The sequence below is a fragment of the Aegilops tauschii genome, chromosome 6, assembly GCF_002575655.3.
Source record: "Aegilops tauschii subsp. strangulata cultivar AL8/78 chromosome 6, Aet v6.0, whole genome shotgun sequence".
In the NCBI taxonomy this organism is placed as follows: domain Eukaryota; kingdom Viridiplantae; phylum Streptophyta; class Magnoliopsida; order Poales; family Poaceae; genus Aegilops; species Aegilops tauschii.
In genome coordinates this window covers 462,748,564-462,763,600 of record NC_053040.3, presented here as the reverse complement: position 1 = coordinate 462,763,600, position 15,037 = coordinate 462,748,564, and the positions used below count along the sequence as shown (strand labels likewise).

Below are 15,037 nucleotides of genomic sequence, written 5' to 3'. Positions count from 1 at the left end.
GGGCAAACTAAAACGCACGAAACCACAAACCGAAAAGGAGAAACCGGGAACCAACCGCGCAACTGGTTTTTCCTTGCGGGAGCGCTCCGCGCGCGACACTTATCACGCGCGGAGCACTCCCGAACCGCTCGTTATGAGCGCTCCGACGTTAACTAGTTGCTCCCTAAACAATACAGATTAAAATGCAAGCCTGAAGTCACATTACATGCACGTAATGTACCGGAGGCAGTCGGGTCCTCCTACAGGGTACAGGCCACAGCGAACGTAATGTACCGGAGAGATTATATGTTGATTACAGGGTGGGTCCAGCATGTTTAAAAGGGAAAGTAAAAATTTAGAAAGAAATAAAACAAGCTGTTGGGCCCAAGCAGCACTGTCCGGCCCCCTGGGTCGTCCGTCCGTCCGGAGCTAGCGAAACGACCAGACCGGGCGGGCCGCCCCCACCCCACGTCACGCACGGCCGTAATTAATGCGGAAAGCACGGCAGTGGAGCAACGTCCCGCTCCTCCCTTCCTGGTTTATCCAAGCATATCCAAAGCCGCGCTGGCCCCTTCCTCCCGGCCGGGCCGGGTGGGTGGGGGTGCCCAGACGCCGCCGGCGACGCACGTACGGCCGCAACTTGCCTGCGCGCGCGCGTGCAGGCGGCCGGCCAGGCTGAATACATCTTGCAGGCATGTGACTTCATGCTCGTCCGTTGCGTTTGAATGCAGGGCTATGGCTAAGCTTAACTTGTCATTTAGAGCTGATCGGTTTGAGGTTAATACCAGCAGTAGATGCGTCCACGGTCTGAGCTTTGGGGCCTGGGTGTCCCGGGCTGGTCCAAGCGTCGGCACTGTTGAGTTTTGGTTGGCGTCTAGCAGCTCACTGGGAGCTAGCGAAACGGAGACGGTATGATGAGGGCGGGTGGCTGTCACTGTGGCTCGTTCTCGTTGCTCGCTCCGGTGTGGGGAGGTCGCTGGCTGGTCCCGGTGGCCGGTGGCGGAGGGGAGGTGTGGTGGTCTCGCCTGATGGTGGCGATGGTGGTGGCGTTGGGATGCGGTAGCCTGGGGCAGGAGGGCACATGGCCGCGCGCAGCACCGGCCACCATCGGCACGGCAGCAGCAACCCCCTTGCCCTGCCCCGGCCTTTCCCTGCCCTGCTGCAATAACTACTTGCTGCTGCCACGCCTACGTCCCGATTACTATAACCGGAATAGCCCCTACCCCTTTTCACATACTACATCACGACCGTCTTGGCCACTGGATGGGCAGATGGAGTAGATGACAAGACACTCCATGGCATTTCTGAACTGATCCACCGGGAAACACGCAGGGAAGAGAAACAACCATCAGTCACGGTCAATACGTGCCAAAATTAGCAGATGCAGCGCAAGCGTACGTGCACTGGGCCGGGGTAGTTTGGTACAGCAACCACCGTTTAGGCAGAGGTAACATGTCCATTTTTTAACCTAATCGCTTGCTAGGTAACTAGCCACGCTACACCGATGGAGCACCCAGTAGCGGCGCTGCAGCAGTGCAGGAGGGCACTGCACTGCTGTGAACTGGCTGGCCAGGCGGCTAGCTAGCCGCTGCCTGCTGCTGCCACTAGCTGCAGCATGCAGCATGCAGGGGCAGCTAGTCTGCGTCCGTCCGTCGGGGTGCGTGGCGTGGGTGTGGGGTGGCTGACGGCGGGGCCCACGCGCGCGAACGTACTCTACGTGCCTCCCGGAGCGGGACGCGCAGGCCGTGGCTAGTAGCGCCGGCACGTCGAGCCCCACCACCGCACCATATCACCCCACCCCACGGTGGATACGTAAAATCCGGGGGAGTACGTCTTCCGATGCAGGCGAGCCAGCCGCGGTCGCCTTCCCGCCGAGACCGGCCCGGCCCGGGGGCAGCCCCGTCATTTCGGCCTCCCCTCCCCATGCTGTACCGCCGCTGCCGCAGATCTAGGCGCCCTATTTAATTTCGTCTAAGCCGCTCAGTGTCACTGTGGAGGGTTGGGAGGGAAAGGAAAGGGAAGCCGAACCAATTCGTTCGTTCGTTCCGGCCGTGTGGATTGGACGTTTCAAAACAAGAAATCGCAAGCCTAGCTACAGAGAGAAAGGCCACTAGTTATATAGAGAGAAAGGAAGGAGCTGCGCCGTCTTGAGACCTTTGAGAGTGTCCACCAGCCAGCGGCGGAGGAAGACGAGGAGCACCAAGGGAGGAGGATACCAGGCCGGCGAAGCTCACAGCCAGCTCTCGTCCATGCTTTGGTGGTGTCTCGTCTGCACCCTGCTGCGTGCATGTGCGTATGATCTTTTGGGCTAAAGCGAGGTCTTGTACATGTCGTCCTTGTATCCAGCACCTTCGATTTCTTTAGCATTTCCGCCTCTGAGAAGTTGCTCTGGCCGCCCCAAAGCAGGCTACGGCTACGGCTGGCCTAGCTAGCTTCCCCTGCTTTTCCTTTCTTCCCGTTGGAGCCTCTCACGCTCACACGCACTTGCCTTTTCTTGCTGAGCAGGAGGTAGCAGGCAGCCGCGGGCACGGCGCATCGCATGGAGGAGAGGGTGAAAAGAGGAAGAGCAGAAGAAGGTGAGGGCGAAGAAGCGAGGCTAACGGAAAGGAGCCTTGGGGCGGGCCCACCGGCCCTGAGGTGAGGGGGAGGGCGGGGTGGGAGGAGGAGGAGGAGGCGGAGGATCTCCTCTCACGTCAAAGGTGGGGGAAAGCATAAAGGGACGAGGAAGGAGGAAGAGAAGGTGGCGGAGAGGAGAAAGCGAGCTGCAGGGAAGAAAGGCACCAAGCTTCACTGAGTGAGCAAGGGATAGAGTGTGAGTGAGTGTGGGAGTGAGCGACTGTGTGATCCCTCTCCCCCTATATAGAGCTTGAGCTTGTGGGCATCCTGTTCTTCCACCACCATTTGGTTCCCCACCCACTACAGTCGGTCAGCGTGCCGGTGAAGTTGAAGAGGAGGAGGCGCCATGGCATTGCAGGAGCAGGAAGAAGACGAGGAAGACGAAGATGAAGGAGAAGACGGCGAGGAAGATGGGATCATGACGAGGGTGCTGTGGTGGGGGAGGAGCTGCTGCTGATTTCCTCCCCTGTCTTACCAGAGGCGCGCTGCCTGCTCCGGAGTAGTAGTAAGATATTGGCACAATAGGCTCAATCACTTTTTCTTTCCCTTGTTTTGCTGTTTTTGCGCTCCTTTCCCCGTTCAGTCCATTGATGATTGCATACTCTTCCCCGTGTAATTTCTTCCCTTTTGATCTGTTGTTCTTGTTGGTTTCCCCGATTCGGAATGGAAAAAAAGCTTTGGCAAACGCAAAAGAGGAACAGAATGGAGCGGGCAGCTAGCAGTAAGTACTCTCACTGTGCGCTTCGAGAGCATGGCAAATCTCCGTCCGAGCCTTGTCCCGTCCCCTTTGTTTCTTGCCGTCCGTCCGTCCGTTCTCATCCACAGGCCATATCGATCGGTCGGTCGACCGGCTGTGCGCATGTGCCGTGCTGCCGCTGTTCTGGATTCAACCCGCACAGTGGGTGGGCGATGGAGCGATCGAGTGCGACGAATGAGTGAGCACGCATTAAGTTTGGTCCGTTGCTGTTGCCATGATGAGTTCGGAGCTGTGTGTGTGTGTGGCGTGGCGTCCGGCCAGACGGCAACGCTCCAGGAGGAAGAAGACGGGGCTGCGGCTGGAAACGGAGGTGGCGCCGGCCCTGCTTTCCGCCGCGCGCGCCGAGCCGTTTCCGCCGCGGCTGCGCACGCGCGCGCGCGCACCGGCCGGTGGACCTGCTGCGTCGCTTGCTTGCTCGTTGAGCTTCCCGATTCCATTGTCTTCTTCCCCATGTCGCCTTCTCGGGGCGTTCAACTTGTGTCATCCGCTTTCTGCGAGAGGGTGTGGGAGTGTGTGACAGGCGCAGGGCGTCAGCTATGGCTACGGGCTACGGCCATGGCTAGTTGCATTTACTGCTCAAAGCGTGGCGCCCCCACCTGATCCGTGGGACCGGATGCGCGGCCGTGGCCATGGACCGGCCGGACGGACGACGCCGTCTTGTTTGAAAAGCGAGTGGCATGCATGTGGATCGTGCCGCGCCGATCGAGATGGGCGCGCGACCGCGACAGGGATGAGCCCGGCCGCGCCGCTCGGGCCGATTATTTTTTGTTGCTGGCACGAACCGGCCGAGACAAAACAAACTTGGAAGAGCGTATCCGAGGCGAGCAGCGTACGGTACTCCGTCGCTCGTGAGGTGCGTTGGTGGGCGTATGTGTCGACGTGTACGTACGTGCGTACAGGTATCGCCAAGAGGTGCATGCATGGGCCTGCGTCGTGTCGTTCGCCGTTGGTGTTTTGCTGTCCGGGACCGGGAATGCCGGCAGAGCAACTTGCGCCGCGTGCATGCATGGCGGGTGAGGAGCAGAGCAGAGCTAGCCGGAGATGCATGGCAATGGCGTCGTTGCATGAGCTCGCTGCACCGCATCGGGACTCCGCTTTCCGCTGCGGCTATGCTTCCGAGCTACGTTGGGCCGCGTAAACAAAGCGGAAAAGAATACGGACAGGGCGTGATCGAGCTCCGTTCCGAGTTTCCGACCGAGAGACGGAGAGGCAACGGTGGTCGTGTCGTACCGGTACGGGGTTCTAGGTGCTCTGAAGCTAGGCGCACACCGGCGTGGGGTCGTGTCTGTGTGGCCTGGTGCTGTACGTGTTTAAAGTTACAGTATTAGCGAGCAGCTAAAAGCTAAGCCATCACCTGACTGACTAGGGGTGTGTGACCTGGGGAAGCAGAAGAGGACAAGGTGTTGCCTAGCAGCAGCAGCTATTATTATCTGATGAAGAGACCGGCTACATTGCGCCCGTGCTCTCGTTTTGAGTGGTTCAGATTTAATCAGACAGAGCTGGCTTGATGGTGCGTCTGTGATCTACACTGTCCGAGAGCTGATCCTCGTCTGGAAATCTTTTCTTGGGCACGCAGGATTAAGTTTTACTGTTTCCCTTTTGCATTCCAGTCGCAGCCCAGCACACCCGAGGTCAAATTTCGTGTTTTGACCCTTTTGTGGTATAAAATCAAGATCTGACCCTGTCGTGGAATTGTCATGGCAGATGTCCTCGAGCTAGGACTTAGTCGTGGAGCCATCGCAACTAGGAAGCTTGAAAGGGTTAAGTGGGACAAGGAACACGAGGGTTTATACTGGTTCGGCCCCTTACGGTGAAGGTAAAAGCCTACGTCCAGTTTGAGGTGGTATTGATTAGGGTTTCGATGACCAGGGAACTAAACTGCTTCGCCTGGCTCTCGATGAGATCTTTCTTGTCCTTAAACCGCTGCCGGGTCGTCCCTTTATATAGGGAGGCTGACGCCCAGCAGCTCTCAGAGTCCCGGCCGGCTCATAAGAGTGTCCGGCTCGGACTCTCAACTATTCTTGCCTTACACTACAAGTTCTACCATAATAATGTTTATAACTACGGGCTTTAAGCCGTATCCGGGTCTTAAGCCCATCTTTGGCCCACCGTCTTCAAGCTTGATGCCGGGCTTCTGGCGATGACCATTATGAGTAACCCGGCCCCTTCTGGCGGGTGACTCTAAGGTCTATATTCTCAACAGACCCCGTTTGAAAAAAAACGAGATCTGACCCTTTCGCTACCGTCAGGGAACCTGGCGGTAGGGCCAGGCAGGCTACCGCCAGGGTCCCTGGCGGTAGGGTGCGACGGCGGCCGTTTGCCCGAGCTGACGTGGATAAGTAGCCTACCGCCGGGTAGCCTGTCTGACCCTACCGCCAGGGTCCTTGGCGGTGGGGTCCTGTATCTAAAAAACCATATCACAGCAATAATATTGAACCTAAAAAACAGATCTCAAACAATTAAACTTGGGCATCATATACACATTCATAAAACTTTAGTTATTGTTTTATGGTTTAGGTTTTTACAAGTTTTTAGTGATTGTTTCTTTTGTAAAGTTTTATCACATAGTTTCATAGTTTCACAAAGAAAGCAAAATATGAGCTCACATATTAATAAAGGTTCCACATAACAAATAGCAAATAACAAATAGTAAACTTGTCTACATATTTTGACAACCCCAACTAACGCAAGTAGTTTCGCAATAAGCTTTCGCAAAGCCAACAAACGGTGCAACAAGTTCTTAAGACAAGTTTATAGAGCGGTTAAACATCCCCCCCTCGTATGTCAGGCATGGCCGTGGAGACAGATACGGCAGCGGATCCACCGTTTCAGGCGAAGGCGGAACGCTGGTCGACATCCGACCGTTTAAGCACTCCCACCTTGCCTTGCCCGTTGTAGTTTTCGCCTCCGCCCTTCCCCAGCTGATGATATAGAACGCCGATGCATTTGGGGGCGGCATCCTGGCTCTCTCCTCCGCATTGCTTGCAAAGTAGATCCTCCGGCCTAAATTGCGCAGCTCCCAGTTGGAGTGCTGCTTGGCAGCTTCAATGGTCCCTTCTCGGCGGACAGTGGAGATAGTTGGATCTGCCTCCATCTCTGCAATCACTCTCTTGCACTCCTTCACACTCTGCGACCAACACTTGACATCATCGCTGATCCGCTCTGACCCTCTCCTGCCACCGCACTGCCCTCGTCGCCTCTAGGACCTCGTCTGAGACAGATCCCACCGGCTGCAGCATCTCGGGGAAGGATTCGTACACGTACGGGAGCGGCATCTCTGACGGACCGTGTTGGAGATGAATGGGCGATGGTTGCGCCACGGTTGTAGACCTAAACATATGTACGCATAACAAAAGTTCATCATTAACTAAATAAAATACATATATCAAGATGGGTCAAATGCAATATCATATCATATTTCTCCAACAAAAACCATAAACTAGTGTCCATCTTGGGGGGTTAAAAAATTGAGAAGTTGATGGTTCAACATTTGTCAAAATAAAATCTAAACCTAGGGAGGGTTCTTCATATGGTAAAAAAAACTAAACCTAGGGTTCATCAACTAGGTTCATCATGATGTAATCACCTAGGTTCATCATATTAATTAGGGTTCATCATATCAACTAGGGATCCTCATGATTTTGAACATGAACTTGAATGAACCTTTTTTAGGCTACAAAAAAGCGGATTGATTTGACTCAAACTAATTGGAGGGATCGAAAGAGCTTACTTTTCTCTCTTCGGGGCCATCTTGATCCGCAAAATCCGTGAAGAAACGAAGAAGATCGGAGGGGGGGAGTGGAGGAGATGAGAAAAGGGGCGAGAGGAAGAAGAAGGCGGCTGGGTGGGTGGAGATAAGGGGGTGGGGTGGGTTGGGCGGGGCGGCTGGGTTTATAAATGCCCAAACCCTACCGCCAGGGCCGCCGGCGGTAGGGATAGACAACCTACCGCCATAGGGCGCGGCGGTAGGGTCGGAGCATGTGTGTTAGGTTTCTGTGACCAAAACATGAGCCGCTGAGCCGCTACCGTTGAGCCGCTGGCTGTTTTGGTCACATGAGGGGGGCGTGGGGGGGGCACCCTACCGCCGGGTGGCATGGCGGTAGGTTGTACAGACCTACCGCCTTAGTGTCTGGAGGTAGGGTGGCCCAGAGTGCATTTTTTGCACCTCCTAACTTCTCTTGTCTTCAATTTTTGGCACGCAACAATTAAACACTTCTGAACATGAAGCATATGTATGATATATCAAGAACACATCCACAAAGATAGCAAATAGGTTGGATACATAGCAAATAGACATCCACAAAGGTTTTCATCAAGTTACACATAGCAAATTAAAGAAACAGTTTCACGAGCAAATCCATATGGTTCACGAAGCAAACATGCAAGTTTTTAGTTCAACGACACGGCAGCAACTTCGGTCCGTCCTTCCCCTCTTCGCGGTCTGGTCCTCGTTGTTCTTTGATCGCTTCTCGGCCGCCTTCTTGCGATGAGTAGGACGCGCTTTCTGAAATGGGGATGGACTCTTCCAATCCTTCTTCGGCACATTTCTCTTCTCACGCTGGGTTTTCTGAGTTGGTGGAGGTCCGTCGGGATCATCGTACTCCTCCTCCTCATCGTCCTCTTCCTCATCGTCCTCTTCCTCTTCTTCACCATGTTCTTCTTCTGCCCCCTCTTCCTCGCCTTCTTCTTCATCTTCCTCTTCATCATCATCGTCCTCGCCCTCCTCCTCGTCATCTTGAACCGCCATAGACGATGAGGCGGCCTGGCTCGATGAAGCGAGGCTACGCATCGGTGCTGCAGGAGCAATCACATCAACGGAGGAGGTGGCACACCCAAGCAGGCCCACAAGCTTGCGACATTTTTTTGACAAACTTCTGCAATGAGAACGAAACAATAAGCACAATATGGATCAACTTCATGATGAACATAAGCAAATGAACTCCATGGTACTTTCACCGTTCCCCTCAACTTGTTCTCACTAGCTCGAGTCCCCGGGATAGAACTAAGCGCATCAGAGGCATCAAAAATGCTTTTGTTCAGCTCCGAAAACTGCAATGGAATAAAATGAGTCAGTAGCACTAAAGTTGATTTCATCCAAACGTCGGTTGAAAATAGATAAAAATAACTTACCACTCTGTTCAAGATGGGTCCGTACTCCCTAAATCCGCCATGTAGCTCTCTGATGTTGTCATTGTAGGCTTCATTCTCGGAGTCGTCGTCGTACAGACTTTCGGCGTCTGCCGTCGTCCACTGTGGCCTTAGGCGCAAACGATGATTGATGCCATCGTCGAACCACAGCAGGTGATCCGAGTACTCCTCCCAGTCAATCACTCTTCTCTCCACATCTTTGCGAGTTTTCCACCGGTTCCATTCAGTCACGTATTTGGCACATTGCTCTCCCCAATCGGTGATAGACTAATTCTTCTTCCTACTCAGCCTGCAAAGCACAAGAAAGATTGTAAAACACCATTAGTGAAAGATCGTGGATGTCGCCTAGAGGGGGGATGAATAGGTGCTTTAAAATAATTACGGTTAAGGCTTGAACAAATGCGGAATAAACCTAGCGGTTAATTTGTCAAGCACAAAACCTACAACAACTAGGCTCACCTATGTGCACCAACAACTTATGCTAAGCAAGAAAAACTACTTAGGTGATAGCAAGATATATGACAAGAAATAATATGGCTATCACAAAGTAAAGTGCATAAGTAAAGGGCTCGGGTAAGAGATAACCGAGGCACGCGGAGACGACGATGTATCCCGAAGTTCACACCCTTGCGGATGCTAATCTCCGTTTGGAGCGGTGTGGAGGCACAATGCTCCCCAAGAAGCCACTAGGGCCACCGTAATCTCCTCACGCCCTCGCACAATGCAAGATGCCGTGATTCCACTAAGGGACCCTTGAGGGCGGTCACCGAACCCGTACAAATGTCAACCCTTGGGGGCGGTCACCGAACCCGTACACTTTGGCAACCCTTTGGGGCGGTCACCGAAACCCGTCAAATTGCTCGGGGCGATCTCCACAACCTAATTGGAGACCCCGACGCTTGCCCGGAGCTTTACACCACAATGATTGAGCTCCGAACACCACCAACCGTCTAGGGCGCCCAAGCAACCAAGAGGAACAAGCTGAAGGGTACCAAGCACCCAAGAGTAATAAGCTTCTCAACTTGTAACTTCCACGTATCACCGTGGAGAACTCAAACCGATGCACCAAATGCAATGGCATGGGCACACGGAGTGCCCAAGTCCTTCTCTCTCAAATCCCACCGAAGCAACTAATGCTAGGGAGGAAAATGAGAGGAAGAACAAGAAGGAGAACACCAAGAACTCCAAGATCTAGATCCAAGGGGTTCCCCTCACATAGAGGAGAAAGTGATTGGTGGAAATGTGGATCTAGATCTCCTCTCTCTTTTCCCTCAAAAACTAGCAAGAATCCATGGAGGGATTGAGAGTTAGCAAGCTCGAAGAAGGTCAACAATGGGGGAAGAACACGATCTCAAAAGATAAGGTTCATTGGGGAAGAATACCCTCTTTTATAGGTGGGGAAAAAATCCAACCGTTATGCTCACAGCCCGCACCGAGCGGTACTACCGCTCCTACGAGCGGTACTACCGCTAGGGCGGCAGAAGCCCAATGAAATAACACTGCAAACGGGCAACGGGGCGGTACTACTGCAGGAGCGGTACTACCGCCTACCCTTGCGGAACTACCGCGCGACCACGGAAGTAAAAATAACTGCCGCGCCTACAACCGCTGGAGCTAGCTACGAGAAAAAGGCGGCACGGTACTACCGCTCACAGGGAGCGGTACTACCGCGCAAGGGCGGATGTAAAAAATTACATCCGCGCCTACTACCGCACACAACCAGCGACAGGATGCGAGGCAGCGGTACTACCGCTCACCAGGAGCGGTACTACCGCGTAGGACGCGGAAGTAAAAAATTACTTCTGCGCCTACTTCCGTGCGCGCCAGCGTTCTGGGCTAGAGGCAGCGGTACTACTGCTCACAGGAGCGGTACTACCGCTGGCCCCTGCGGTACTACCGCTCCCTTGAGCAGTACTATCGCACGCCACAGAGGCTTTAGCACTTGGATGCCTTCAAAACACAGCTAAAGACAACAGATGGATCCAATAAAACCAGAACTGCCATAACTTCTGCAAATGAGCTCCGAATTGAGCAAACTCAAGCTTGTTGGATACAAGACAACGAGTGGCATCAAAACAACGACAGGGGAGGTATGCCTAACACATAGAGGAGTGAAACCTCCAACAGAGAAGAACCGGCATAACCTCCAACATCGAAAACATCATAGAAGATGCAAGTGAACTCCGTTTTCGATGAACTCGAGCTTGTCAACAAGATGACCAAAAGCTCCAAAACTCACAAAGAGAAGCAAACAAGAACCAAGAAAGATGATGCAAGGATGCAATGGTTTGAGCTCTCTACGAATGATACGATCAAGATACTCATCGAGAGCCCCCCTTGATAGTACGGCAATCGATCCTATAACCCGGTCTCCCAACTACCATCATGAGATCGGTAAAATAGAAAACCTATCAAGGGTAAACGTTTGCCTTGCACATGGTCCACTTGAGCTAGATGAAGACGATCTTGACTCCCTCAAGTTGGACCACCTTTCTTGATTGCGTTGGCTCGATGAAGACTAGTTGATTGCTCCCCCATACTCCACTATGGGTGAGCCACTCTTCCGCACATCTTCACAAGTCCATTGTCACCACAATGGACGACAAGCTTCAAGCATTTGATCTCTTCGTGATGCTTCTCTGAACTTGCACACCGCAACCTAACCCCACAAAGAACTCTCATGAAGATCATGGGTTAGTACACAAAGCGTAATTGACAATGCTTACCATACCATGGGATCGCTTGATCCCACTCGGTACATCTTCTACGCTTTGTGTGTTGATCAACTTGATTCACTCTTTTACTTAGACTTGATCAACCTCTCACAAGACCAATCTTTAGGTAATTCTTTGAATAGCACCTTGGTCATCACAAACTCTCCTTGAAACCAACAAATGTACTCCAAGAAAAGCCTATGGACAAAACCTTCAAATATAACTCAAGGCAACCATTAGTCCATAAAGATTGTCATCAATTATCAAACCAAACATGGGGGCACCGCATGTTCTTTCAATTAGGAAGAATATGAAACATCAAAGCGAAAGTTGGTAACCATGAGAACGGGCGGTGGTACTCACAAGTGCAGGTCGTAGCCACCGGTATCTTTGACGATGTTGGCTGGTGGTTTACGTTGCGCCTTACCAAATTGCGCGGCAACGCGCAAGTGGTACTCGACGGCATAGACACAAATCATGGGCACGATGCACCGCCAGAGAAGCCGGTCCTGCTTGCACATCACGTTGAGCTCGAACCCCCACTCTCGGTCGTCAGTGTACGACCGCCAGTTAACCTAGCACCAAAAGTGGTAAGCTCAAGTGAAAGTGTTGTCGACCACATTCGAAAGCTAGGTCTTATACCTGGAGAGGCGTCAGAGCATCAAGCTCGTTGATGAAGATCTTGTACAAGGCCTTGGATTCACCCGAGATTGTACCCACCACGTCCCAAGCGTATGCGGCGGTCGGGTATCGAGCATCGTCGCCATCTTCGCCATAGTCAGTCCATGCACGCGCTCTAAGCTTCTTCGGACGACCCACCGGGATTCGCTCCCGCATCCAAATGGAGAGGCCCCACACACATCCACACATACCGGACGTAGCTTCCGTCCTCCGGGTTGCATCGTCAAGCTACAAAACAAGTGTAGATGATAAGATGCCAAAATCCAAAGCAGCGCACGTCCATGATATTTGAAACAATGATGTGATATTCACTTACTGAACGGTATAGGTAGGCGAGGCCGGTGGCCCACAGCTGTACCCCGCATCCTAGTCCGCCAGGAAGTCGAGATACATCCAGAGGGCAGTGCCCCCAGAGCAGTCTGGAAACACTACCTCCGTGAGAAGATACCACGGGTAGGCCCTGGCGTACTGCTCCACCACCCGGGGTTTGGCCCCTTCCGGGCACTTGCTGCGGTACTTCAGGAGCCAGGGCAGCGGGACGCCGGAAGTCCGGTTCTTCTTATCTGGGGGGCAGTCGCCGATGAGGGCGACAACCCTGTCGTGCCAGTTCTTCCTCTCCACTCGTCCTGTCAGAGCATGACCCTCGAGCGGTAGGCCCGTAATCATCCCCCAATCCTCGAGTGTAACCGTCATCTCCCCACATGGAATATGGAAGCTGTGCGTCTCTGGCCGCTACCGATCGACCAAAACCATGAGACCTGAGTGGACGAGCGTCGGCGGCTTGCACTTGAACTGCAGGACGAAACCCAGCAGTCGGGCTCTCCTGTAGAACGGCGCGTACCGCTCGTCATACTCCATCTTCACGGTCGTCCCGTGACCCCTCATCCGCAGTGGCGGGAGCATCTGTCGAAATGAAGACCCAAACAATTAGTAACTTTTTTTCATCAATGCGAAATATCTGTTTTAAGAAAGTTACTTACCACTCTGTTCTCAATAAAACAGGCACGATGGCCCTTGTCGAACGTAGGGTCAAGCCTAGTACACTTGATGCCAATGTCATCCGCAAGAGGTGGCCTCCTAAAAAATTGCATAAACATAAGCATAAGCATATCAAAAGAATTTTTAACATTAACTAGGGGACATACAGATGCATAACAAAGGCTCATCAAGGTTCAAATGCATCATATCACATATTTCTCCAACAGCATCCAACATGCATCATCTCATATTTTCTTAAAAAACAAAAAACATGAACTAGGGTTCATCTTGAGGGGTTCACCATTTTTACCCCGACAAAATCCAGTATTTGCATCATCTAACATACACTACATGCAACAAATATCTCCAATATTCATCATATAATAAATTTTTTGATAACAAAAAAAATATGAACTAGGTTCATCCCGAGGATTCATACTCTACATATAACAAATATCTCCAATATTCATCATACATTACATCCAATACTTGCATCATAGCATAGGAACATGCATCATCTATCACAACAAATGCCTCCAACATGCATCATATATAAAAAAACATTCAAATCAAATATGAACTAGGGTTCATCTTAACACAACCATACCAACTAGTGCATAGAGTTCATATCTAACACAATATAACATCTAGAATCAACCTAAATCGATCCTAGGGTTAAAAAATATTCAATCTAGTTCAAAAAAGGAGTGATTTAAATCGAATAATGCGACGAATCGAAAGGTGTTTGATTAAAACTAATTGGAGGGGTCGAAAGAGCTTACTTTTCTCTCTTCGGCGCCATCTCGATCCGCAAAATTCGTGAAGAAACGAAGAAGATCGGAGGGGGGGACTGGAGGGGATGAGAGAGGGCGAGTTGGAGGAACTGCTCTGTTCTTCGTGGTGGTGGTGGTGGGGGGGGGGCTGGGTGGGGGGAGAAGGGGGTGGGGCGGCCGGCCCGCGGTTTATATATGTCCACACCCTATCGTCAGGCGGAGCGGCGGTAGGGTGTGACGGAGGGGGCACGGAGGCCGTTATCGCTGCTGACGTGGATAAGTTTGGTACCGCCGCAGGTGCTGGCGGTAGGCTATAGTATCCTACCGCCGGGCCTCGTGGCGGTACGAGGGATCAAATCATAAAAAAAAATCAAAGGGGGTCAGATCTCGCTTTTATATCAAAAAGGGTCCAAATACGAAAATTTGCCGCACACCGACACATGAGTTCGTACGTACGTACGCCCGCGCGTTGGGTCCAGTCCAGTTACGTACGTACAGTAGTAGATAGGCTGGCGTAGCTGGGGACACGACGCGACGGTGGGCAAGCCGGCAAGGCCGGGCCGGGCAACACACACAGCCGGCCGCTGATCATGCACCCACGAGCTGCCGTGTACGTGCGACCAGCTACACCTATTAGCTAGCTACTACTGTAGCCTGCACGTACGCACGTAGGCTAGGCGTGTCGCCGAGCGGGGCGAGACCACGGAGAACACCGCGCCGTGCATCGTCTTTCTCCTCGATCTGACCGCCGATTTGACACGCGCGCAGGACGCACTGTTCGTCCTGCGCGATCGCGCATGCACCCGTCCGCTCACCGCCCCAACATCGCTTAAATTTCACCGCGCACGCTGTGCAGATGCAAGCCCGCGCCGCAGTGAATCTTCTTGGTCCATCGTCGCGTTCGAATTCTTGACCCAAACAGTGTAAAAGGCCACCGTTCTTTCCTCACAAGAGCATTTGCGCCGAGCTGGTAAAATGCATACTCGGTTGCAGGCCACCGGGCCGCCAGAAAGAGACAAAGGCGCTCAGAGTGGCCGGGAGTCCATCCACGGCGCCACCCGACCATGCCTCGGCGTGGTCACCACGGAGCAGTGCAGTGGTCACCACGGTGACTAGGCCACCAGGGAGACCATGGCATGCGCGCCAGAAACAGCGCGCTGCCGGCGTGCGCCTAGTCGCGTACCAGGAGAATAGGAGATGTCACGCAGGCGCCGTCGATGTTGGCTGCCTGCCTGTCGCCGGTACGAGACGGGTCGACGGATCATGTTCATGTACTCCTAGATGCGATGACGGGAGACAGACAGATCGATGGACGGACAACGCGGATAGATACATCGATGGACCGTGGCTACAGAGAGGTGAGAGCCGCCATGCTATACATTTATGCTGGA

The 15,037-nt window shown here is 52.8% G+C and overlaps 1 long non-coding RNA gene across 1 annotated transcript; it reads left to right on the top strand.

The window, feature by feature from the left end:
* The first annotated feature begins 1,653 nt into the window (after positions 1–1,653).
* Positions 1,654–3,287, top strand: LOC109748560 (uncharacterized). The gene is made up of 2 exons (XR_002229369.3): positions 1,654–2,297; positions 2,485–3,287. It is a non-coding gene; the product is annotated as an uncharacterized lncRNA (long non-coding RNA).
* The last annotated feature ends 11,750 nt before the right edge of the window (positions 3,288–15,037 follow it).